This window comes from Salvelinus alpinus, chromosome 4, assembly GCF_045679555.1.
Source record: "Salvelinus alpinus chromosome 4, SLU_Salpinus.1, whole genome shotgun sequence".
In the NCBI taxonomy this organism is placed as follows: Eukaryota; Metazoa; Chordata; class Actinopteri; order Salmoniformes; family Salmonidae; genus Salvelinus; species Salvelinus alpinus.
In genome coordinates this window covers 69,710,290-69,737,371 of record NC_092089.1, presented here as the reverse complement: position 1 = coordinate 69,737,371, position 27,082 = coordinate 69,710,290, and the positions used below count along the sequence as shown (strand labels likewise).

The 27,082-nt window shown below is 45.1% G+C and overlaps 1 protein-coding gene across 3 annotated transcripts in view; it reads right to left on the bottom strand.

The window, feature by feature from the left end:
* Positions 1–26,794, bottom strand: part of LOC139574311 (cystine/glutamate transporter-like) — a 59,060-nt gene extending 32,266 nt beyond the window's left edge. For 2 of the 3 annotated variants that reach the window (XM_071398781.1, XM_071398778.1), the window contains exons 1-2: positions 26,480–26,794; positions 25,500–25,606 (exon numbers count right to left, since the gene is read on the bottom strand). The gene's annotated coding sequence lies outside the window, so the exon portion shown is untranslated. The remainder of the gene's footprint in view (positions 1–25,499; positions 25,607–26,479) is intronic. The other variant, XM_071398779.1, reaches the window with a different exon arrangement.
* Between the last annotated feature and the right edge of the window lie 288 nt (positions 26,795–27,082).

Sequence of the window (27,082 nt, the reverse complement as noted above, 5' to 3'; positions counted from 1 at the left end):
TCAATCGTTGTCCCTGATTGAGAATCATACTAAGGCAGCCGGGGTTTCACGTGTGTTTTGTGGGTGTTTGTTTCCGTGTTTGTATTCGTGCCACACGGGACTGTTGTCGGTTGTATTCATTTTGTTATTTTGTTTCATGTTAGTGTTCAGTTTCGATTTAATAAATTATCATGAGCACTACCCACTCTGCGTGTTGGTCCGATCCATGCTCCTCCTCGTCTGAGGAGGAGAACGACTATGACGACCGTTACAGACCCTTGGCATCTTTATTTTGGTGTTTTTCAGAGTCAGTAGAAAGGCCTCTTTCGTGTCCTACGTTTTCCTAACTGTGACCTTAATTGCCTACGGTCTGTAAGCTGTTAGTTTCTTAACGACCATTCCACGGGTGCATGTTCATTAATTGTTTATGGTTCATTGAATAAGCATGGGAAACAGTGTTTAAACCCTTTACAATGAAGATCTGTGAAGTTATTTGGATTTTTACGAATTATCTTTTAAAGACAGGGTCCTGAAAAAGGGATGTTTCTTTTTTTGCAGAGAATATTATTGGAATACAAACGAAGCCATTCACCCTTGATGGGCTATAAGCAGGACAATAGACTTGCTGAGAAATTTATGTTTTAGGTATAGCCAGGCCTGGAATTTCATGATTTTAGGGCCAAGGCCATTTGCCCTTCAAAGGGTGCCCAATCTGCCAGGGCACCAAGGCCATCTGCTAGGGCACCAAGGCCAATAACCAAAATAGAAAATTAAATTGGGTTTGAAAACCAAAAAACAGTAGCTATTCTTTTAAGAAAAACATACGTGTTTGTAAATGTACATAAACAATTAGCCTACATGTCGAAGTGTAGATGTAGCCTTTGCATATTGGCTACAACCTGTCATGTCCAGACCTACAGTGCCTCTGGAACGTATTCAGACCCTTTAACTTATTTCAATATGGATTAAAAAAAATAAAAAAAAAATACTCAGCAATCTATAGACAATACCCCATAATAACAAAGTGTAAACAGGTTTTTAGAAAATGTTGCTGATTTATTAAACATAAAAACAGAAATATGCCTGGAGGAAACCTAGCACCATCCCTACGGTGAAGCATGGTGGTGGCAGCATCATGCTGTGTGGATGTTTTTCAGCGGCAGGGACTGGGAAACAAGTCAGGATCGAGGCAAAGATGAACGGAGCGAAGTACAGATAGATCCTTGATGAAAACCTGCTCCAGAGCGCCTAGGACCTCAGACTGGGTCGAAGGTTCACCTTCCAACAGGACAACGACCCTAAGCACACAGCCAAAACAAAGTGACACAGCCAGAGTCCGGACTTGAACCTGATCGAACATCTCTGGAGAGACCTGAAAATAGCTGTACAGCGACACCCCCACATTCAACCTGACAGAGCTTGAGAGGATCTGCTAAGAATTGGAGAAACTCCCCAAATACAGGTGTGCCAAGCTTGTAGCGTCATACCCAAGAAGACTCGAGGTTGTAATCACTGCCAAAGGAGCTTCCACAAAGTACTGAGTAAAGGGTCTGAATACTTATGTAAATATGATATTTCAGTTTTTATTTTTAAGAAATTAGCAAACATTTCTAAACCTGTTTTTGCTTTGTCATTATGAGGTAGTCTGTTTAGATTGATGAGGGGGGGGAAATTATTTAATAAATTTTAGAATAAGGCTGTAACCTAACAAAATGTGAAAAAAATTCAAGGTGTATGAATACTTTCTCAAGACACTGTATGCTGATATTGTCACGCCCTGACCTTAGAGATCCTTTTTATGTCTCTATCTTGGTTTGGTCAGGGCGTGAGTTGGGGTGGGCATTCTATGTCTGGTGTTCTATGTTTTATTTTCTGTGTGTTTGGCCGGGTGTGGTTCTCAATCAGAGGCAGCTGTCTATCGTTGTCTCTGATTGAGAACCATACTTAGGTAGCCTTTTTCCACCTGTGTGTTGTGGGTAGTTGTTTTCTGTTTTGTGTGTCTTCACCTTACAGAACTGTTTCGTTTTCGTTCTTCCTCGTTATTTTGTTTAGTGTTCAGTTTTAATTAAATTATAACATGAACATTTACCACGCTGCACCTTGATCCTCTCCTTCATCCCAGCACGATCGTTACAGATATGAGGGAGGCACCTGAAAATGTTACCAAACTTTAATGAGACTTTTAATTACATATAGGCTAAATGCCAGTCATGTTTGACAAATACTATGTAGAATCTGTATTAATATCTAAAGGCTTGTGTCTGTTGACATACTTGAGTCATTTTTCTTTCTGATAAAGAAAGGCCGGTGCTTGTTGCACACTGCACCCACCTTGCAATCTCAGAGGACGATGTCAACATTTTGAGACTATTTAACCATAAAGGTAGTTTTTTGGGGGGTTTTTTGGTCATTTTATGAGGCATGTCTTACCATGTTCCGACCATAGAAATGTTAAGGGGATTCTTTTATAAACACTTCCTGATATTCCATTGAAACCAGTTTTTCTCTCATGTTTTCAACTTTCCTTTGTTGTCCAGCAGCCAAAGACAAAATCCTAGTCATATTAACAACCCATGCTTGATTATGCGTCTTTACATCTTCCCTCTTTCTACATTTCTGAAGGATATTTTCATCTCTGCCATATGAAACCGCTTGTTACGGAGTCTAGTTGATAGGTATTCGACTAGCCGGACTGTTCCCCAGACTCCACGCGTAGGGATTTGTACAATGCTTAACAAGGCTATTGAACTTGACATTGGTGTCTGTCTTTATTCCTTTATCCAACATATCATACTGAAACATGGTATCAGAAGTGGCTCGGAAAACACACGTTTGTTATTTCTGTAGCTAAGTACAGTATAGGCGCAGTTACGTTCCATATGCGAACACACGCCGTTTCCTACTCACAACACTGATCAACTCGTTGTTAGCTGGCTAGCTAGCATGACTACCTACCTCGATGACTGGAAGCAAAGAAATGTCCTATTCCATTGCTATGGCAGTGAACATTCCACCACCAAATTACATTTACATTTACATTTAAGTCATTTAGCAGACGCTCTTATCCAGAGCGACTTACAAATTGGTGCATTCACCTTATGACATCCAGTGGAACAGCCACTTTACAATAGTGCATCTAAATCTTTTAAGGGGGGGGGGTGAGAAGGATTACTTTATCCTATCCTAGGTATTCCTTAAAGAGGTGGGGTTTCAGGTGTCTCCGGAAGGTGGTGATTGACTCCGCTGTCCTGGCGTCGTGAGGGAGTTTGTTCCACCATTGGGGGGCCAGAGCAGCGAACAGTTTTGACTGGGCTGAGCGGGAACTGTACTTCCTCAGTGGTAGGGAGGCGAGCAGGCCAGAGGTGGATGAACGCAGTGCCCTTGTTTGGGTGTAGGGCCTGATCAGAGCCTGGAGGTACTGAGGTGCCGTTCCCCTCACAGCTCCGTAGGCAAGCACCATGGTCTTGTAGCGGATGCGAGCTTCAACTGGAAGCCAGTGGAGAGAGCGGAGGAGCGGGGTGACGTGAGAGAACTTGGGAAGGTTGAACACCAGACGGGCTGCGGCGTTCTGGATGAGTTGTAGGGGTTTAATGGCACAGGCAGGGAGCCCAGCCAACAGCGAGTTGCAGTAATCCAGACGGGAGATGACAAGTGCCTGGATTAGGACCTGCGCCGCTTCCTGTGTGAGGCAGGGTCGTACTCTGCGGATGTTGTAGAGCATGAACCTACAGGAACGGGCCACCGCCTTGATGTTAGTTGAGAACGACAGGGTGTTGTCCAGGATCACGCCAAGGTTCTTAGCGCTCTGGGAGGAGGACACAATGGAGTTGTCAACCGTGATGGCGAGATCATGGAACGGGCAGTCCTTCCCCGGGAGGAAGAGCAGCTCCGTCTTGCCGAGGTTCAGCTTGAGGTGGTGATCCGTCATCCACACTGATATGTCTGCCAGACATGCAGATCCCATGATCCCAAATCCCAAATCCCATGGTTCTCACAGGGGACTGGAATACTAATTGGGACAACTTCAGGGATGAATTCGAGGACTATGCGCTGGCGACCGGTCTACATGAGAAACCCAACGAGGTACAAGAGGCAACTTGTGAGGAGTTTAATGGGCAGCGAATGCAGGCATATCTACCGGCACAATCTCACCCTAACAGCACGACAACAGTGTGATGCAAAGGCTATATTGGATGCATTGGAGAATTACTTCAAACCCGCCAGAAACGTCATTTACAAGCGGTTCGTTTTCGGAAGCTGCAAACAGGAAGAGGGTGAGTCAGTACACAACTTTGTAACCCGTTTGAGAGAAAAATCCGCCACTTGTGAATACGGGGGATTGAAAGATGAATTGATTCGTGACAAAATAGTACTGGGAATTGCAAATGAGAATACGTGCCGGCGTCTACTGAGAGAGAGAGAGGCTTAACATTAGTAACTGCCATCGAAATGTGCCGCACTGCTGAAGTCACTGACATGAGAATGAGAGCAATGGAAATCGAAACCCCACGCTCCGACGTTGATACTGTTCACGCTGTTGCTAGGCAGACATTCAGACAAAACTAATCGAGGCAGAGTAATTCACCACGAACGATGAACACAGAGAGCCCCGTAGCATGTAAATACTGTGGGAATACACACACACGTGGCAAAGAGCACTGCCCTGCCTACGGAAAACCATGCAGAGCTTGTGGAACTAATAATCACTTTGCAAAAGTGTGTCTCAAAAGCAAAAGAAGGGTGAGTGAGTGCAAAATTCACTGTGTTGATGATGTCACTCAATGTTCAGAGCTGAACAGTGAAAGTGACATTTACATGCATGAATCCATTGGGGCTGTACACTCAAGAGGGAAGAAATGGTTTGTGACACTACGATTACACAACAAGCAACAACAATGTCAACTGGATTCCGGTGCTACATGCAACGTAATGAGCTACAAAGACAAAATCAATCTGGCACCTGACACACATCTATTGCCCAGCGATACTAGACTAAAGCTGTACTCAGGAGAACTAATGAGCTCTATGGGCACCTTTGAGACCGAATGTGTTATTCGGGGACGCAAACACAAGCTGGAGTTTCAGATTGTGAAAACCAGTCAAAATCCTCTCCTCTCAGGCTCTACATGCGAACGCCTGGGACTGATGCAGGTCACTGTACTAAATGACCTGCACATTGTGGATCATGTCCAGCATGGACCCCTGTCCAAAGAACAACTACTCAGCAGATATGACGATGTATTCAACAGGCCCGTTGAATCAGTGCCTGGGGAGGTACACTTTGAAGTGGATGAGAGCATCACTCCAGTCCAGTGTGCTCCTTGCAATGTGCCCATTGCAATGAAAGTGGCTGTGAAGGCCCAGCTGTACAAGTATGAGGCCGATGGCCACATGACATCTGTGACTGAACCAACTGACTGGATCAGCAATATGGTCATAGTGAAAAAACCAGAGAAGCTGAGGGTCTGCATCGACCCGAAGCATCTGAACCAAGCACTGAAACGATCCCACTACATCATGCCGACACTAGAGGATGTCCTCTATAAGCTTCCCAAGGCCAGGATTTTCACCTTGGTGGATGCCCGAGATGCATTCCTTCAATGCAAGCTGGACGAAGAAAGCAGCTTCATGACTACCTTCTGGGTCGGGGTCGGAAACGCTGGCTCAAGCTCCCGTTTGGTGTCTCAGTGGTGCCTGAGGTATACCAACGCAAGCAGCACGAGTTACTGGCTGGGCTCAAGGGCATTGAACCCATCGCCGATGATGTCCTGATTGTAGGCTGTGGTGATACAGACGAAGAAGCAGAACGCGACCACGATGTGAAGCTCCTGGCACTGATGGAGCGTTGCCGATCAGTTAAGCTTCGTCTTGGCCTGAAGAAGCTGCAGTTCAAGGTGAAAGACGTCCACTTCCATGGCCACAATCTCTCGGCAAAAGGCCTGAAGCCGGACCCAGACAAGGTCCAAGCGATCCTCGACATGCCAAACCCGTCTGATGCAAAAGGAGTACAGCGTCTCATCGGTTTTGCAAAATATCTTGCAAAGTTCATGCCACACCTATCAGCAGTCTGTGAGCCTCTGCGCCGGTTGCTGGATAAAGACACACCATGGCACTGGCTACCCAAGCACGAGGCCGCAGTGCAGGAGATTAAATCTCTGGCTTCATCCATGCCAGTGTTGCGCTACTACGACGTCACGAAGCCTGTCACAATCCAGAGCGACTCTAGCCAAAGGGGACTTGGATGCTGCCTTATGCCTCGAGAGCGCTCACCCCCACCGAACAAAACTATGCACAAATTGATAAAGAGTGCCTCAGCATCGTCTTCTCCTGCCAGCGATTCCATCACTACTTATATGGTCAAGAGCTTGTCACCGCTGAAACTGACCACAAACCACTCATTGCCATATTCAGTAAACCTCTCCTCAACGCGCCCAAGAGGCTTCAAAGCATGCTCCTGACTCTGCAAAACTACAGCCTGAAGGTCATTTACAAGCCAGGACCAGAGATGTACATCACCGACACACTGAGCGGGGCAACAGCACAATGTACAGGCAGATGCACTGTCTATCAGCGGCAGGCCATCTGTTCGCTACAGCAGGAACAACAAGATGTTCAACAGATCAATCAGGCAGACTACTTAAACGTCACAGATCACCGCCTAGCCCAGATCAGGCAACACACTGACAAGGACGAACACCTACAGTCACTGAAGTCCATGGCTCTCGCAGGTTGGCCATACCTGAAAGAGGAGACACCTTTCACAGTGAGAGAATACTGGACCTTTCGAGATGAGATCAGCATGCAAAATGGCATCTTGTTCAGAGGTCAGAAGGTCATTATTCCCAAATTACTACGTCCAGAGATGCTTACCTGCATACACTCCAGTCACGTTGGAGGTGACGCATGCTACCGCCAGGCTCGTGAAACATTATACTGGCCAAACATGCAAGCAGAAATTAAAGACTTTGTCAGCAACTGTACCACATGCAACGAGTACGCTCATGAACAGCAAAAGGAAACCATGATGTCACACGAACTGCCCACAAGGGCCTGGCAAATCATCAGCATGGACTTATTCAGCCACAGACAAAAGGACAATCTTCTCATCGTTGATCACTACTCTGACTTTTGGGAAATTGAACTGCTCCCTGACTTGTCTGCAGAGACGGTCATAAAGCACTGCAAGGCGCAGTTTGCAAGCCAAGGTCAGCCTGACAAGGTAATCACGGACAATGGCCCACAATTCACTGCACAGTTCAAGCGTTTCACCTCAGAATGGGAGTTTGACCACGTGACCTCCTCTCCAAGACACCCAAAAGCAAATGGCAAGGCAGAATCAGCTGTCAAGATTGCAAAAAACCTGTTAAGCAGGGCCTTGCGCGACAGCAATGACCCATGGAAAGCAATCTTACAGTGGAGGAACACACCCACCAAATACATGGACAGCAGCCCAGCACAACACCTTCTGTCCAGACGTCTGAAGACTACCATCCCCGTAGCTAACAAGCTACTTGAGCCCTGCGTCATGGTTGGCGTCATGGACAAACTGCGTCACAGAAAGCAGGTCGCTAAGTGCTTCTACGACCGGACTGCTCGAGACCTACCAGAGCTGGAGGTGGGTGAAACGATAAGGATGAAACTGCTGCCGGGAGACCACACAGGACTTTGGAGGCTGGGCACATGCCTACAGAGAGTTGCACCACGTTCTTACCTGGTGGATGTTGGTGGCTCCCTCTATCGTCGCAATCGGGTGGATCTGCGCGTAGCAGAGCAGACAAACCAGAACACGCCATACACTCACCTAGATGAGCTGGATCACAGTCCAGGCCTAAGGGTAAGGGGCGCAGAATTGAGACATGAGCCAACTGAAGGTGAGGCTTCTACCCCACCAAACTCTCCAGCTCGTGGCCCTAATCCTACCCCTGTCAGACCCAATACTTACTCACGGGTGGGTCGGCTGTGCAAGCGACCGGACAGGCTTACTCTGTAAGCAAGAGACTGTTAACTTGTTGTCTGTTAATAAAAAATAATTTTAAAAAATGTTACAAAAAAGGAAGATGACAACTGAAGTAAAAAGAAAATGTAATGCTTTTCAATTGTTATGACTTGACTGTTAAGAACTTAATGTTATGCCATTATGTTTGCACTTTCTATTGAAAAGGATGATGTTACGGAGTCAAGTTGATAGGTATTCGACTAGCCGGACTGTTCCCCAGACTCCACGCGTAGGGATTTGTACAATGCTTAACAAGGCTATTGAACTTGACATTGGTGTCTGTCTTTATTCCTTTATCCAACATATCATACTGAAACACCGCTCACATTTGCAGTGCACTTTTGAGAACAGTGTTTACCCTCTATTTGCATTTAGGAATTTTGCATTTATTACTGCTGAAGTTCTACCCTTGAGCTGTTCTTGTCTAGGTGTGCCAAGCTTGTAGCATCATGCCCAAGAGGACTTGAGGCTGTAATCACTGCCAAAGGTGCTTCAACAAAGTACTGACTAAAGGGTCTGAATACTTATGTAAATGTGGTACTTCAATAAAAACAATATATATACATGTGCAAGCATTCTAAAAACCTGTTTTCACTTTGTCCTTTTGGGTTATTGTGTGTAGATTAATGAGGGAAAAAATTAATTTAATCAATTTTAGAATAAGGCTGTAACGTAACAAAATGTGTAAAAAAGGGTAGGGGTCTGAATACTTTCCAAATGCATTGTATCTGATAGACTAATGTGAGGGAGAGGTGCTTCGGAGCACTGCGATTGGCAGCAGGGAGAAGGAAATTAATTATTAAAAAAATGTGGACCATTTGGGAAAACACAACAAATACAATAATAGTACAGCTAAGATTAAAAACAGTGGCATGCATTCCTGATTGCAATTGCTTTACCCAACAGGTTGCAGTCCATTTATTGTTTAAGGCTCTCTTTGCTATTTCTTTTTATAACTAAAATGTTTGAATGAAATGACCAAAAGATGAGGACACAACAGTTCACCTGACATAAGACGAAAGTTATACATATCTAACTATCACAGACCTGATTTGCTCTATTGAAAATACATCAACCCCCTACAAATATGTAAATGTATTATAATCCACATAATAATCAAAACAACCTTTTACCAGTTAGTGATGTATCTACTGTATATCTAATAGACATAAGCATATACAGTATTTCAAATCAAATCAAATTTTATTTGTCACATACACACATGGTTAGCAGATGTTAATGTGAGTGTAGCAAAATGCTTGTGCCTCTAGTTCCGACAATGCAGTAGTAACCAACGAGTAATCTAACCTAACAATTCCACAACTACTACCTTATACACACAAGTGTAAAGAGATAAAGAATATGTACATAAAGATATATGAATGAGTGATGGTACAGAACGGCATAGGCAAGATGCAGTAGATGGTATCGAGTACAGTATATACATATGAGATGAGTAATGTAGGGTATGTAAACATTATATTAAGTGGCATTGTTTAAAGTGGCTAGTGATAAATTTTTTACATGAATTCCCATTATTAAAGTGACTGGAGTTGAGTCAGTATGTTGGCAGCAGCCACTCAATGTTAGTGGTCGCTGTTTAACAGTCTGATGGCCTTGAGATAGAAGCTGTTTTTCAGTCTCTCGGTCCCTGCTTTGATGCACCTGTACTGACCTCGCCTTCTGGATGATAGCGGGGTGAACAGGCAGTGGCTCGGGTGGTTGTTGTCCTTGATGATCTTTATGGCCTTCCTGTGACATCGGGTGGTGTAGGTGTCCTGGAGGGCAGGTAGTTTGACCCGGTGATGCGTTGTGCAGACCTCACTACCCTCTGGAGAGCCTTACGGTTGTGGGCGGAGCAGTTGCCGTACCAGGCGGTTATACAGCCCGACAGGATGCTCTCGATTGTGCATCTGTAAAAGTTTGTGAGTGCTTTTGGTGACAAGCCAAATTTCTTCAGCCTCCTGGGGTTGAAGAGGCGCTGCTGCGCCTTCTTCACAACGCTGTCTGTGTGGGTGGACCAATTCAGGTAGTCCGTGATGTGTACGCCGAGGAACTTAAAACTTACTACTATCTCCACTACTGTCCCGTCGATGTGGGTAGGGGGGTGCTCCCTCTGCTGTTTCCTGAAGTCCACAATCATCTCCTTTGTTTTGTTGACGTTGAGTGTGAGGTGATTTTCCTGACACCACACTCCGAGGGCCCTCACCTCCTCCCTGTAGGCCGTCTCGTCGTTGTTGGTAATCAAGCCTACCACTTAAGTGTCGTCCGCAAACTTGAGTTGGAGGCGTGCATGGCCACACAGTCGTAGGTGAACAGGGAGTACAGGAGAGGGCTCAGAACGCACCCTTCTGGAGCCCCAGTGTTGAGGATCAGCGGGGTGGAAATGTTGTTGCCTATTCTCACCACCTGGAGGCGGCCCGTAAGAAAGTACAGTACCCAGTTGCACAGGGCGGGGTCGAGACCCAAGGTCTCGAGCTTGATGACGAGTTGAGGGTACTACGGTGTTAAATACTGAGCTGTAGTTGATGAACAGCATTCTCACGTAGGTATTCCTCTTGTCCAGATGGGTTAGGGCAGTGTGCAGTGTGGTTGCGATTGCGTCGTCTGTGGACCTATTGGGGCGGAAAGCAAATTGGAGTGGGTCTAGGGTGTCAGGTAGGGTGGAGGTGATATGGTCCTTGACTAGTCTCTCAAAGCACTTCATGATGACGGAAGTGAGTGCTACGGGGCGGTAGTCGTTTAGCTCAGTTACCTTTGCTTTCTTGGGAACAGGAACAATGGTGGCCCTCTTGAAGCATGTGGGGACAGCAGACTGGGATAAGGATTGATTGAATATGTCCGTAAACACACCAGCCAGCTGGTCTGCGCATGCTCTGAGGACGCGGCTGGGGATGCGGTCTAGGCCTGCAGCCTTGCGATGGATAACACGTTTAAATGTTTTACCCACTTCGGCTGCAGTGAAGGAGAGTCCGCAGGTTTTGGTAGCGGGCCGTGTCAGTGGCACTGTATTGTCCTCAAAGCGAGCAAAGAAGTTATTTAGTCTGTCTGGGAGCAAGACATCCTAGTCCACGACGGGGCTGGTTTTCTTTTTGTAATCCGTGATTGACTGTAGACCCTGCCACATACCTCTTGTGTCTGAGCCGTTGAATTGCAACTCTACTTTGTCTCTATACTGACGCTTATTTTGTTTGATTGCCTTGCGGAGGGAATAGATACACTGTTTGTACTCGGTCATGTTTCCGCTCACCTTGCCCTGGTTAAAAGCAGTGGTTTGCGCTTTCAGTTTCGCGCGAATGCTGCCATCAATCCACGGTTTCTGGTTTGGGAATGTTTTAATAGTTGCTGTGGGTACGACATCGCCAATGCACTTTCTAATGAATCAGCGTATTCGTCAATGTTGTTGTTGGACGCAATGCGAAACATATCCCAATCCACGTGATCGAAGCAGTCTCGAAGCGTGGAATCAGATTGGTCGGACCAGCGTTGAACAGACCTGAGCGCAGGAGCTTCCTGTTTTAGTTTCTGTCTGTAGGCTGGAAGCAACAAAATGGAGTCGTGGTCAGCTTTTCCGAAAGGAGGGCATGGGAGGGCCTTATATGCGTCGCGGAAGTTAGAATAACAATGATCCAGGGTTTTACGGCTGTGATTATAATCGAAGAGAATTCTCTTGGTAGATAATGCGGTCGACATTTGATTGTGAGGAATTCTAAGGCAGGTGAACAGAAGGACTTGAGTTCCTGTATGTTGTTATGATCACACCACGTCTCGTTAATCATAAGGCATACCCCCCCCCCCCCCACCCCCGCCCCTCTTCCTACCAGAAAGATGCTTGTTTCTGTCGGCGCGATGTGTGAAGAAACCAGCTGGCTGCACCGACTCCGATAGTGTCTCTCGAGTGAGCCATGTTTCCGTGAAGCAAAGAACGTTACAGTCTCTGATGTCTCTCTGGAATGCTACCCTTGCTTGGATTTCATCAACCTTGTTGTCAAGAGACTGGACATTGGCGAGTAGTATGCTAGGGAGTGGTGCGCGAGCCTGACCAGAAGACCGCTTCGTTTGCCCCTTTTACGGCGACGTTGTTTAAGTTCGCCGGCTGGGATCCAATCCATTGTCCTGGGTGGTGGGCAAAACACAGGATCCGCTTCGGGAAAGTCGTTTTCCTGGTCGTAATTATGGTGAGTTGACGTTGCTCTTATATTCAGTAGTTCCTCCTGACTGTATGTAATGAAACCTAAGATTACCTTGGGTACCGATGTAAGAAATAACACATAAAAAAACAAAATACTGCATAGTTTCCTAGGAACGCGAAGCGAGGCGGCCATCTCTGTCGGCGCCGGAAATATTTGTTAATCAACATCCTTTTCGTTAATTAAATAATGATTTAAAAAAAGACTAGATGGAGTAGATGTGCGCAAAGCCGCCCTCTGGTGTTTTAAATGAGCATTAACGTCAAGCACCGCGACTCACCTTAGCCTAACAGACCTCAGCATACCGCACACTATACTGCAGTATGATGCAACTTTTAAATGAGTAACCACTGTATATGTTTCAAGGAAACCACCATAATCCCTGTGTCCGAAAACACCAAGCTAACCTGTCTAAATGACTATCGCCCCATAGCACTCACATCTGTAGCCATGAAATGCTTTGAAAGGCTGGTCATGGCTCACATCAATACCATCATCCCAGACACACTGGACCCACTACAATTCACATACCGCCCTAACAGATGATGCAATCTCGATTGCACTCCACACTGCCCTATCTCACCTGGACAAGAGGAACACCTATGTGAGAATGCTGTTCATTGACTACAGTTAAGCATTCAACACCATAGTACCCTCCAAGCTCCTCACTTAGCTAAGGACCGTAGGACTGAACACCTCCCTCTGCAACTGGATCCTGGACTTCTTTACGGGCCTCCCCTAGGTTGTGAGGGTGAGCAACAACACTTCCGCCATGCTGACCACACTGGGACCCCTCAGGTAGAGGCTTTCCCGGTTCCAAAAAAGTTGGACCCGTTCCTAAATGGATCCGTGGCTTTCCCACCCGACCCAGCATGCATAAATAAATAAAACATTTACGGAGACCCGTTCCGAATAGACCAGAAGACCGTCGGACCCGTTCCGAAAAGACCTGTGGTAAAACAGACCCAAACAGACATGTGCTGGTTCGGATCCGAGAGTAGAAAGAAACCTCCGACAGGGCGCTGCCAGCACCATCAATAGACAAGTGATATTGGCCAAGTGATACACAGTTACAAACTGGCTATAATAAATTACTAAAAAACTGTCAGTTGTGTTTCGATGTGTAGTATATTCAAAACTGTATAGCCTATTGTTTTAGGTGCTTCTACACCTGCATTGCTTGCTGTTTGGGGTTTTAGGCTGGGTTTCTGTACAGCACTTTGAGATATCAGCTGATGTAAGAAGGGCTATATAAATAAATTTGATTTGATTTGATATTTATTTGATTATTTTTGTACCCTTATTTGACCGATTAGGTTGACTGAGAACACATTCTCATTTACAGCAACGACCTGGGGAATACTGTCGGGGTAGGTTCCTTGTTCCTTGTCAATCTTTGGCTTATTGGTGAAATCAGCAGTCAGACAATATCTTCTTTAAGTAAATCAATCAAAACCTTTAGTAATGCAATTGCAGACAGAAGTTGACAATCAGGAACATAGCACGCATGTTTGCGAGTAAGTTCTGCACCCCACCTAAGGGCACAGCTGATTTTATACATGTGATCACTCACTAGTGGTATGATCACCTACGTCAATGTATGTGTGTATCAATAAGCTGAGGTTACCTTATAAGGCAACCTAGTACAGTAGTTTCTCTGAATTTATTAGAATTATCCACTGTCACACAAGATCAAAATATCAAAACCAGACAGTGGTTACTTCCCTTTATCTAGTTTCGGTCTGACTCAGACCTAGCCTACAAGCACACTCTCGCAACAGCCAGGGCTTAAAACCTCTCTAGGGTACGTGGGACAGTAGCGTCCCACCTGGCCAACATCCAGTGAAATTGCAGAGAGCGAAATTCAAAAATACTCAATTCAAATATTTAACATTCTTGAAAATACATGTGTTATACATCAAGATAAAGCTTAAGGTGAAAGCAAACCATGCGATTATCTGAGGACAGCGCCCCGCATACAAAAGCATGAAAATCATATTTCAACCAGGCAGGTGCGACACAAAGTCAGAAATAGCGATATAAAAAATGCCTTACCTTTGAGGATCTTCTTCTGCTGGCACTCCAAAAGGTCCCAGTTACATCACAAATGGTCCTTTTGTTCGATAATGTCCTTCTTTATATCCATAAAAACTTAGTTTAGCTGGCGCGCTTCAGTCAATAATCCACTCAGTTTCCCTCCATCACAATGCATACAAAATGAATCCCAAACGTTACTAATAAACTTTTCCAAACAAGTCAAACAACGTTTATAATCAAACCTTAGGTATACTAATACGCAAATAAACGATCAAATTTAAGACGGAGAATAGTATGTTTATTACCGGAGATAAATAAGAAAGAACGCGCTTTCCTCCACGCGCTTGGAAACACTACGGCCAAAATGGGAGCCACCTAGAAAAACTACATTTTCTGGGTAATTTTTCCAAAAACCAGCCTGAAACTCTTTCTAAAGACTGTTGACATCTAGTGGAAGCCCTAGGAACTGCAATCTGGGAGGACTTTGCCTTATTATTAAAATACTAGCCATTGAAATCAGTGGTAAGCTGACATTTTATTTTTTGGGGGGGCGGGGTTGTCCTCTGGGTTTCGCCTGCCATATCAGCTCTGTTATCCTCACAGACATTATTTTAACAGTTTGAGAAACTTTAGAGTGTTTTCTATCCAAATCTACCAATTATATGCATATCCTAGCTTCTGGGCCTGAGTAACAGGCAGTTTACTTTGGGCACGCTTTTCATCCGGATGTCAAAATACTGCCCACTACCCCAGAGAGGTTAACCACAAAGACTAATATAGATGGCTTGTGCAACGTATAGTGGCAGAGATTTTAGACACATAGCAGAAGTATCTTATTATAAGACCTGCAGCAAAACATATGAATCTTAAGGTCCCCTTAATCAATAATGGGGAGGGTCTTTGGGACCCACCCACTACAATAGTTACAGGAGAGAGGAGGGGGGATGAATCAGCCAATTGGATGCTGGGGATGATTAGGTGGCCATGATGGTATGAAGGCCAGATTGGACATTTCAGCCAGGGCACGGGTTAACACCCCTACTCTTACAATAAGTGCCGTGGGATCTTTAATGACCACAGAGAGTTTTTACTTTCCTAAAACAATTTTTAATATTTAAATAATTGGTTTAGATTCTTAAATAGGCCTACAATAATAATAATGATATACAATAATAATAATAATAATGATAAAACAAATTATAATAAATATGAATATCAATATATAAAAGTTTGAAAATTGCATCAAACCTGAATAGTGAGATGCACACAGTCCATTTGGCTGCACCAATGTTCTTCTCATCTTGATCCACTACAATATTGAAACTTGTCCCGAGGACATTTCCCTCGTCAGCTTCTTTTCACTATACTCTTTCTCATTTAACTTTCATTTTACTTAGGCTTTGCAGTCAACAGTAGCCTAGGTCAAGGCTGCTTCACTTGTTCTTTCTTTTTGTCAGCAGCAGGTACACATGAGGTGAGCATCAGTAACCAGTTTGAGCTGGACATAAGCTATATGTATTATTGAGTTGCAATTGGCTGACACAGAAAACAAGCTTGTGCAGTTCTCATCACCTCACAAACATTAAATGAAGAGAGGATGGGTCCAATCGGGTCCAGTCAGTAAATCAATCTGAACTGCATATACCCGAGACCCCTGGCAATTATACCAGACTCGACCCAGATCCGAGACAAAAGTCTGAATTTAGGAACCGGACCCGATCTCGTAATTTTGGGTCTGTTAGACCCGTGAAGATATCTACCCACAGGGGTGTGTGCTTAGTCCCCTCCTGTACTCCCTGCTAACCCACACCTGTGTGGCCGCGCATGACTCTCAGTGCATATCAGACCATCATTACGTTTGCCGACGACACGGCGGTGTTAGACCTGATCACAGGCGACGATGAGACATCCTATAGGGAGGAGGTCAGATACCTGGCACTGTGGTGCCATAACAACAACCTCTCCCTCAATGTCAGCAAGACAAAGGAGCTGATTGTGGACTACAGGAAACGGAGGGTCGAACACGTCCCCATTCACATCGACGGGACTGTAGTGGAGCGGGTCGAGAACTTCAGGTGTCCACATTACTAAGGATCTATCATGGTCCACACACACCAACACAGTCGTGAAGAGGGCACGACAACGCATCTTCCCCCTCAGGAGGCTGACATTTTTTTTGCATGGGCCCTCAGATCCTCAAAAAGTTATACAGCTGCACCTTTGAGAGTATCTTGACTGACTGCATCACCGCTTGGTATGGCAACTGCTTGGCATCCGACCACAAGGTGCTACAGAGGGTAGTGCGTACAGCCCAGTACATCACTGGGGCCGAGCTCCCTTTGTTCGCTCCGCTACCACATGGCAAACTATACCAATGCACCAAATCTGGAACCAACAGGACCCTCAACAGCTTCTACCCCCAAGCCATAAGACTGCTAAATAGTTCATTAAATATTTAACCAAATAACTACCTGGACTATCTGCGTTGAGCTTCTTTTTTTTGCACAAACTTTTTTGTCTCATCATCACATATGCTGCTGTTACTGTTTATTATCTGTCACTTTAGTCTTAGTTTTATGTACATATCTACCTCAATTACCTAGTACCCATACACATCGACTCGGTAATGGTACCCGTGTATATAGCCAAGTTATTGTTACTCATTGTGTATTTTTTATTACATTTATTATTACGTTTTTTACTTTGGGAAGGGCCCGTAAGCACTTCACTGTTAGTTTACACCTGTTGTTTACAAAGCATGTGACAAATAACATTTGATTTGATCTCAATGGCCAATGAATGGAGGAACATATACTGTAAGACCCCACCCAGCAGACAATCGTGTTCAAATTGTCATGCTGCGTCACGCGGTTGCTAAGCTAATTGTCACACAATCTCTTCTAAAAGTCAGGGTATGAGTCGAGAAATATGCTTATTTTCCTCAAAAATATTTTTACAACTGTTCGATATTATAAACAACAAGGTAATTATCTCACATCTCAGAAAATATTTGTCATGTTGTGCTTCTTGTTCACGTAATTCATGCTAATGTTTTTTTTGTTGAGCTAGAACCCAATTGACTCTCATGTCCCAGAATCTCCATTGACAACATTTGCATTTACATTTAAGTCATTTAGCAGACGCTCTTATCCAGAGCGACTTACAAATTGGTGCATTCACCTTATGACATCCAGTGGAACAACCACTTTACAATAGTGCATCTAAATCTTTTAAGGGGGGGGGGGGGGGTCAGAAGGATTACTTTATCCTATCCTAGGTATTCCTTGAAGAGGTGGGGTTTCAGGTGTCTCCGGAAGGTGGTGATTGACTCCGCTGTCCTGGCGTCGTGAGGGAGTTTGTTCCACCATTGGGGTGCCAGAGCAGCGAACAGTTTTGACTGGGCTGAGCGGGAACTGTACTTCCTCAGTGGTAGGGAGGCGAGCAGGCCAGAGGTGGATGAACGCAGTGCCCTTGTTTGGGTGTAGGGCCTGATCAGAGCCTGAAGGTACTGAGGTGCCATTCCCCTCACAGCTCCGTAGGCAAGCACCATGGTCTTGTAGCGGATGCGAGCTTCAACTGGAAGCCAGTGGAGAGAGCGGAGGAGCGGGGTGACGTGAGAGAACTTGGGAAGGTTGAACACCAGACGGGCTGCGGCGTTCTGGATGAGTTGTAGGGGTTTAATGGCACAGGCAGGGAGCCCAGCCAACAGCGAGTTGCAGTAATCCAGACGGGAGATGACAAGTGCCTGGATTAGGACCTGCGCCGCTTCCTGTGTGAGGCAGGGTCGTACTCTGCGGATGTTGTAGAGCATGAACCTACAGGAACGGGCCACAGCCTTGATGTTAGTTGAGAACGACAGGGTGTTGTCCAGGATCACGCCAAGGTTCTTAGCGCTCTGGGAGGAGGACACAATGGAGTTGTCAACCGTGATGGCGAGATCATGGAACGGGCAGTCCTTCCCCGGGAGGAAGAGCAGCTCCGTCTTGCCGAGGTTCAGCTTGAGGTGGTGGTCCGTCATCCACACTGATATGTCTGCCAGACATGCAGAGATGCGATTCGCCACCTGGTCATCAGAAGGGGGAAAGGAGAAGATTAATTGTGTGTCGTCTGCATAGCAATGATAGGAGAGACCATGTGAGGTTATGACAGAGCCAAGTGACTTGGTGTATAGCGAGAATAGGAGAGGGCCTAGAACAGAGCCCTGGGGGACACCAGTGGTGAGAGCACGTGGTGAGGAGACAGATTCTCGCCACGCCACCTGGTAGGAGCGACCTGTCAGGTAGGACGCAATCCAAGCGTGGGCCGCGCCGGAGATGCCCAACTCGGAGAGGGTGGAGAGGAGGATCTGATGGTTCACAGTATCGAAGGCAGCCGATAGGTCTAGGAGGATGAGAGCAGAGGAGAGAGAGTTAGCTTTAGCAGTGCGGAGCGCCTCCGTGATACAGAGAAGAGCAGTCTCAGTTGAATGACTAGTCTTGAAACCTGACTGATTTGGATCAAGAAGGTCATTCTGAGAGAGATAGCGGGAGAGCTGGCCAAGGACGGCACGTTCGAGAGTTTTGGAGAGAAAAGAAAGAAGGGATACTGGTCTGTAGTTGTTGACATCGGAGGGATCGAGTGTAGGTTTTTTCAGCAGGGGTGCAACTCTCGCTCTCTTGAAGACGGAAGGGACGTAGCCAGCGGTCAAGGATGAGTTGATGAGCGAGGTGAGGTAAGGGAGAAGGTCTCCGGAAATGGTCTGGAGAAGAGAGGAGGGGATAGGGTCAAGCGGGCAGGTTGTTGGGCGGCCGGCCGTCACAAGACGCGAGATTTCATCTGGAGAGAGAGGGGAGAAAGAGGTCAGAGCACAGGGTAGGGCAGTGTGAGCAGAACCAGCGGTGTCGTTTGACTTAGCAAACGAGGATCGGATGTCGTCGACCTTCTTTTCAAAATGGTTGACGAAGTCATCTGCAGAGAGGGAGGAGGGGGGAGGAGGGGGAGGAGGATTCAGGAGGGAGGAGAAGGTGGCAAAGAGCTTCCTAGGGTTAGAGGCAGATGCTTGGAATTTAGAGTGGTAGAAAGTGGCTTTAGCAGCAGAGACAGAAGAGGAAAATGTAGAGAGGAGGGAGTGAAAGGATGCCAGGTCCGCAGGGAGGCGAGTTTTCCTCCATTTCCGCTCGGCTGCCCGGAGCCCTGTTCTGTGAGCTCGCAATGAGTCGTCGAGCCACGGAGCAGGAGGGGAGGACCGAGCCGGCCTGGAGGATAGGGGACATAGAGAGTCAAAGGATGCAGAAAGGGAGGAGAGGAGGGTTGAGGAGGCAGAATCAGGAGATAGGTTGGAGAAGGTTTGAGCAGAGGGAAGAGATGATAGGATGGAAGAGGAGAGAGTAGCGGGGGAGAGAGAGCGAAGGTTGGGACGGCGCGATACCATCCGAGTAGGGGCAGTGTGGGAAGTGATGGATGAGAGCGAGAGGGAAAAGGATACAAGGTAGTGGTCGGAGACTTGGAGGGGAGTTGCAATGAGGTTAGTGGAAGAACAGCATCTAGTAAAGATGAGGTCGAGCGTATTGCCTGCCTTGTGAGTAGGGGGGGAAGGTGAGAGGGTGAGGTCAAAAGAGGAGAGGAGTGGAAAGAAGGAGGCAGAGAGGAATGAGTCAAAGGTAGACGTGGGGAGGTTAAAGTCACCCAGAACTGTGAGAGGTGAGCCGTCCTCAGGAAAGGAGCTTATCAGGGCATCAAGCTCATTGATGAACTCTCCAAGGGAACCTGGAGGGCGATAAATGATAAGGATGTTAAGCTTGAAAGGGCTGGTAACTGTGACAGCATGGAATTCAAAGGAGGCGATAGACAGATGGGTAAGGGGAGAAAGGGAGAAAGACCACTTGGGAGAGATGAGGATCCCGGTGCCGCCACCCCGCTGACCAGAAGCTCTCGGGGTGTGCGAGAACACGTGGGCAGACGAGGAGAGAGCAGTAGGAGTAGCAGTGTTATCTGTGGTGATCCATGTTTCCGTCAGTGCCAAGAAGTCGAGGGACTGGAGGGAAGCATAGGCTGAGATGAACTCTGCCTTGTTGGCCGCAGATCGGCAGTTCCAGAGGCTGCCGGAGACCTGGGACTCCACGTGGGTGGTGCGCGCTGGGACCACCAGGTTAGGGTGGCCGCGGCCACGCGGTGTGAAGCGTTTGTATGGTCTGTGCAGAGAGGAGAGAACAGGGATAGACAGACACATAGTTGACAGGCTACAGAAGAGGCTACGCTAATGCAAAGGAGATTGGAATGACACGTGAACTACACGTCTCGAATGTTCAGAAAGTTAAGCTTGCGTTGCAGAAATCTTATTGACCAAAATTATTAAAATGATACAGTACTGCGGAAGTGGGCTAGCTAGCAGTGGCTGCGTTGTTGACTTTGTTTGAGAGTGTCGCTGGCTAGGTAACCTCGGTAACTGGCTCGTTAATTAGTATAAACTACACAATTGTCTTAGATACAAGGACAGCAAAGACAACTATGTAGCTAGCTAACACTACACTAATCAATCGTTCCGTTGATCCGTTGAATGTAATAGTTTCTACAGTGTTGCTATTCGGTGGCTAGCTGGCTAGCGAGCAGTGTTGACTACGTTACGTTACGTTAAAAGGACGAAAAATAGCTGGCTAGCTAACCGAATTAGTCTAAACTACGCAGTTATCTTAGAAACAAAGACAGCAAAGACAACTATGTAGCTAGCTAACACTACACTAATCGAGTCGTTCCGTTGAATGTAATAGTTACTACAGTGTTGCTGTTCGGTGGCTAGCTGGCTAGGTAGCAGTGTTGACTACGTTACGTTAAAAGTTACGTTAAAAGAACGAAGAATAGCTGGCTAGCTACGCAATTATCTTTGATACAAAGACGGCTAAGTAGCTAGCTAAGATTAAACAAATCAAACCGTTGTACTGTAATGAAATGAAATGAGAATGTGAAAATGTGATACTACCTGAGGAGCGAAGCGGAAGGTAGCGAAGCTGGCTAGGTAGCAGTGTTGACTACGTTACGTTAAAAGTTACGTTAAAAGAACGAAGAATAGCTGGCTAGCTACGCAATTATCTTTGATACAAAGACGGCTAAGTAGCTAGCTAAGATTAAACAAATCAAACCGTTGTACTGTAATGAAATGAAATGAGAATGTGAAAATGTGATACTACCTGAGGAGCGAAGCGGAATGCGACCGGTTTCCACTCTAGCTTCCGGACTAACATACGGGCATCGTTCACAATGTCTGTTAATACAAATCCAATAGAGTTTCCCATCTCCTCATTTCTTAAAGTAACCCTGGCCTGACCTTGCCAAAATGGTAAAGATCTCTACCCCATTGTTCCAAGATGGTGTACAGTAACAGATCCAGTGTGTGTGTGTGTGTGTGTGTGTGTGTGTGTGTGTGTGTGTGTGTGTGTGTGTGTGTGTGTGTGTGTGTGTGTGTGTGTGTGTGTGTGTGTGTGTGTGTGTGTGTGTGTGTGTGTGTGTGTGTGTGTGTGTGTGTGTGTGTGTGATTGTAAAGCCCATCCCATCTCAAGCGGGGGCCTGTGATCTGACATGCTGGTGATACTTTAACACAGTAAATGCCATGATCCCCTTGACAAGCCAGCTCATAAAAAAAGGCCCAATCTGAGGGCTTTAACACAACACGCATCTCACATAATGCTACCCCTACCTTTTGTGGCAGAGACAGAGGCGAGAGGAAACGGCGATGGGGCTCCAGACCTAATCCGAAGAAAAGCTGACTGACAACGCAGCCATGATTCCACATTAATTGAAGGCCTTGTTTTATTTATTTAATATTTGAAATAGCAGCTGGGTGAGACAGAGTATAAATAGTTATTGTGCTACAAACATCCCTCACCTGTTGGAATGGCTTCATGGGGCTGGGAGGATTAACAGAGAGAGAGAGAGCGAGAGAGGGAGAGAGATAGGGAGAAAGGGAGAGAGAGGTAGAGAGCGGGAGAAAGAGAAAGAGAGGTAAAGAGAGCAAGCGAGAGTGAGAGAGGGGGGGGATATGTCAACCCATGTCAACATTGTGATTTAGAAATCTTGAGCTTGACCTGAAAATGTGTGATTAAATGTTATTTTGCATGTGATTTAGGAAACCCCAATTGAGGCTATAGAATATTGTTTTGATGCCACATAACTTCCTATAGGCAGACATTAACCCCAAATAAATGGCTGTTTGTAAGGCAGTCTTTAATCTTCTTATAGATGTGTTGTATTGGTAGTGCAGGTCTATATCTCAACCTTTAACCCTAACCGTTAGTTTTGTTTGACCCAGTAAGTGGATCTTTTACTGTCTGTTCCCTGTTCCATGTGTCCTTCAACCCTTTGCCCTGTTAATATTTCCTCAACATCAAACTGGTCTGTTGGGACATGACCAGTAAAAAATCTTGGAGTTATTTCAGTTCAGCCACTTAGAGAAGGAAACCAAGGGCTCTTAAAACATATGTGGTAGCTCTACCAATAACAGTAGAACAACACCCATAAGAGCAGATCCACACCCTAACCCTAACCCTAACCCTAACCCTACCATACACCACAGGAACTTGGTGGCACCTTTGTTGGGGAGAATGGTAATGACTGGAGCGGAATTCGAGGAATAGTATCAAATACATCAAACACATGGTTTCCAGGTTTTTGATGCCATTCCATTTGCTCCGTTCCGGCCCCTTCAGAAGCCTCCCCCTACCATACACCATAATGACAGCATCCAATCCAAAGTTGTATTTTTACATGACAATAAGACATGCAGCCGTCTAGCATTGTTAGGCTTTCTGAAAGTGTTTTATTTCACAGGGAAGATTGCCTCCTTCCTTTCGAGTCAACACGTCAGACCACTCTGGGATCCCAATAAGCTGCAAAGCCTCAGTGAAATGTCAAGATAATGAGAAATTCTAATAAACACAGCTGAAAAAGTCAATATGCTGTTCGAGGAAGTGAAGTGGGAAAAGAAAGGAATCACAACACATTAACACCCAGGTCATGTATTATGCCTATGGCTGGGAAGCACTGGCTACAAATTCATTGGAAACTGGAAATCTAATTTCCAACGCATCTCATATGTGGAGAGGTTCTCTGCCTCTCAATCATTTGTTGTTGACCCCCCCTCTCTTTCTCTCTCATTCCTTTTATTTTTGTAATTGCCCTCCAGTCCTGTGTGTAGTATATTAGGATGTCAACTGAAGTTCCGCAGTTTGTTCATGTATTCATTTCTACCCGACTCCGGGTTGCGGAGGGTGAAAGGGGAAGCAGGGAAGGAAATAGAGATATTTAGATGTGGGGTGATTGAAGGGAAGAGGAGGGGTTTGAGGGCAGAGGTTCACTGTGTCTGTGTGTGTTTACAGTGTGTGTGTGTGTGTGTGTGTGTGTGTGTGTGTGTGTGTGTGTGTGTGTGTGTGTGTGTGTGTGTGTGTGTGTGTGTGTGTGTGTGTGTGTGTGTGTGTGTGTTTACAGTGTGTGTGTTTACAGTGTGTGTTTATCAGACCAGCCCTGACATTTCCCCTTCTACAACACCTGTGAGTGAGACACCATGTTTTTCTACTCCCTCCTGTTAAAACTTCTCTGGGATATGTGGGACGGTAGTGTCCCACTTGGCCAAAAGCCAGAAAAAATTTAGCGCGCCAAATTCAAATATATTACTATAAAAATCAATCTTTCATGAAATCACACATGAAAGACACCAAATTAAAGCTACACATGTTGTGAATCCAGCCAACATGTCTGATTTCAAAAAGGATTTACGGCAAAAGCACACCAAACGATTATGTTAGCTCAGTACATAGCCACAGAAAAACACAGCCATTTTCCCAGCAAAAGATAGTAGTCACAAAAAGCAGAAATAGAGATAAAATGAATCACTAACCTTTGATGATCTTCATCAGATGACACTCATAGGACATCATGTTACACAATACATTTATGTTTTGTTCGATAATGTGCATATTTATATCCACAAATCTTGGTTTACATTGGCGCCATGTTCAGAAATGCCTCGAAAATATCAGAGGAAATTGCAGAGAGCCACATCAAATAACAGAAATACTCATCATAAACTTTGATGAAAGATACATGTTTTACATACAATTAAAGATACACTTGTTCTTAATGCAACCGCTGTGTCAGATTTCAAAAAAACTTGATGTAAAAAGCACACCATGCAATAATCTGAGACTGCGCTCAAAAATAACAAAATTTCTCCGCCATGTTGGAGTCAACAGAAATAGGAAATTACATCATAAATATGCCCTTACCTTTGATCATCTTCATCAGAATGCACTCCCAGGAATCCTAGTTCCACAATAAATGTTGTTTTGTTCGATAATGTCCATTACTTATGTCTAAGTAGCTACTTTTGCTAGCATGTTTAGTGCACATGTCCAAACGCTCGCGCAGCTGCAGGCGAACTCGGACGAAAACTTCAGAAAGTTATATAACAGGTCGAATAAACTGGTCAAACCAATCAATCTTCAGGATGTTGTTATCATAACTATCCAATAACGTTCCAACTGGAGAATTCCTTTGTGTCTCTAGAAGTTATGGAAAGCAAGACAATATCGTTTGGAACGCGCGTGACCAGGAACTGGCATTCTGCCAGACCAATGACTGAAACACCTCCCATCCGGCCCCACATCACACTAGAGGCTTCATTCCACGTTCTACAGACTGTTGACATCTAGTGGAAGGCATAGGACGTGCAAACAGATCCATATCTTACAGGGAATTGAATAGGCGATGAGTTGAACATTGACCAGTCTCAGAATTCTCACTTCCTGTTTGGATTTTTTCTCAGGTTTTTGCCTGCCATATGTTATATGTCTGTGTTATACTCACAGACATCATTCAAACAGTTTTAGAAACGTCTGAGTGTTTTATATCCAATAGTAATAATAATATGCATATATTAGCATCTGGGACAGAGTAGGAGGCAGTTCACTATGGGCACGCAATTCATCCAAAAGTGGAAATGCTGCCTCCTATCATAAAGATGTTTTAAGTCTCTTTGCAGTTTACTCCCTGCAATATTTAGGTCTTAGCTGAGAGTTCAACTCTGTTTTTCTCCCTTTCGTCTCTCTGTTGATAGAATGATAGATTTACAAAGATAAAATACCTCGAATCTAATGCCAAGAATATCAAACATTACTCAAAACTTGTCTCAGTGAGTGACAGCAGATTTATTAAGTCAAAACACATTATCGACTTTTCTATGCTGAATTGTTTCTCTATTATGTGTCTCTCGCCATTAGTCTCCCAGATAGACTGAGTCCCTGAGGACAGTGTTATTGTGTGAGACTCACCTCGATAAGGAACACAGACCCTGACTGGTATGGATGTATTCACATCTTGTTATTATTCAGAATAAATCTGCATAGCAACTCAGCTCTCTCTCTTCTCTCTTCTCTCTCTACAAAACAAGTGAGGCGAAGAGAAAAAAAAGTGTTTTATTACCTTGGGCTTGGTTATCACACACCCAAGTACACATATACACACACTACCTTGGGCTTGGTTATCACACACACACACACACACACACACACATCTTCTCGCCCTTTCTCTCTAGATTGAAGCAAATTGATGCCAGTATAATTGGTGAAGTAGGGATTCGTTATACTGATTCTATTCCTGATGCTATTATTCACAATTAAAGAGGAGAGTCTTGAATATTTCAATAAGATTTAGAGAGTCTGCTGTGTGCTATGTGCATACCAATGCCATCAGGGAGGAATCTGCCTCCCACGTTCTCTACTACCAGTCAATAAAGCCAGAGTACACCGAGACAGCTGAGACAGGAAGAACCACTAGACTTACATTCACTTCTAAAAAACACATATAGTACCAGTCAAAAGTTTAGACACACCTACTCATTCCAGGGGGGGGTTCGTTTTTTTTCTAATAGTGAAGACAATGAAACAATTAAATAAAACATATGGAATCATGTAGTAACTACAAGAAATGAGAAATCTATGAGAAATCTCAGAACTCTGTTGGGAAAGAATATTGAAAAAATAAATGTTTAGAGAAGTAAGAAGTCAAAATATCTGGATCACATATATAAAATTCCCGGTGTATTCTAGATGGCCTACACAGCATTCACAAGCCCCCCTGAGAGAGTAGATAGACCTACTGCAGCAAAGAAAACACTTCCGCAGATATCGAACTGTTATTCACATTTGAATGAACTACAGGTGTCAGTCTCATAATTAGTTTCACCTGACCCCTGTTTAACCCTGGGTTTAATCAGCACAGGAAGCTGAGAGCAGCAGAAACACACACATACCTGCATCAGCACCAGGAACAGCCATCAGAACCCAATGCATGACCAAAGGCCCTCCGTCTGCAAGATTACAAAAGCAATATTCAATTCCACTGAGAAAGAAAGAGATCTTAGAGAGCCTTAGGAGGAAGGAATAACGAGGGGAGGTGTAATTCATTTGGAAAGATTAGAATACGCTATACCAATCCTCACACATAAATAATATACAGCGAGAGAGAAACAAGGAATATGAGAAAGAAGGGAGAGAGAGACAGCGGTTTGAAATAAGAGGAAATCAAGGAAGATATGTTTCTGTTGTCTGGTTGGGCTGTTGGAGACACAAAGGAAGGAACCAAAATGAATATGTTTAGCTCATCTCAGATGAGGAGTATTCTTTCACTTCCTCTACTGACTGTAAAGTACCACTGCAAGGGAGTGTGTTAGAGAGTGCGATAATGAGAGAGCAACGGAGAGGGAGATTGTGTGTATGTGAGTGAGTGAATGGGAGAGAGAGTGTGAAATGAGCGATAGAGGACATGAATAAAACATTCCATCCAGATTGACGGTCTGAGAACGTGCAGCAGGCCATCAGTGAGTAAGCCAAATGGTTATTCACAGGCAGAGGCT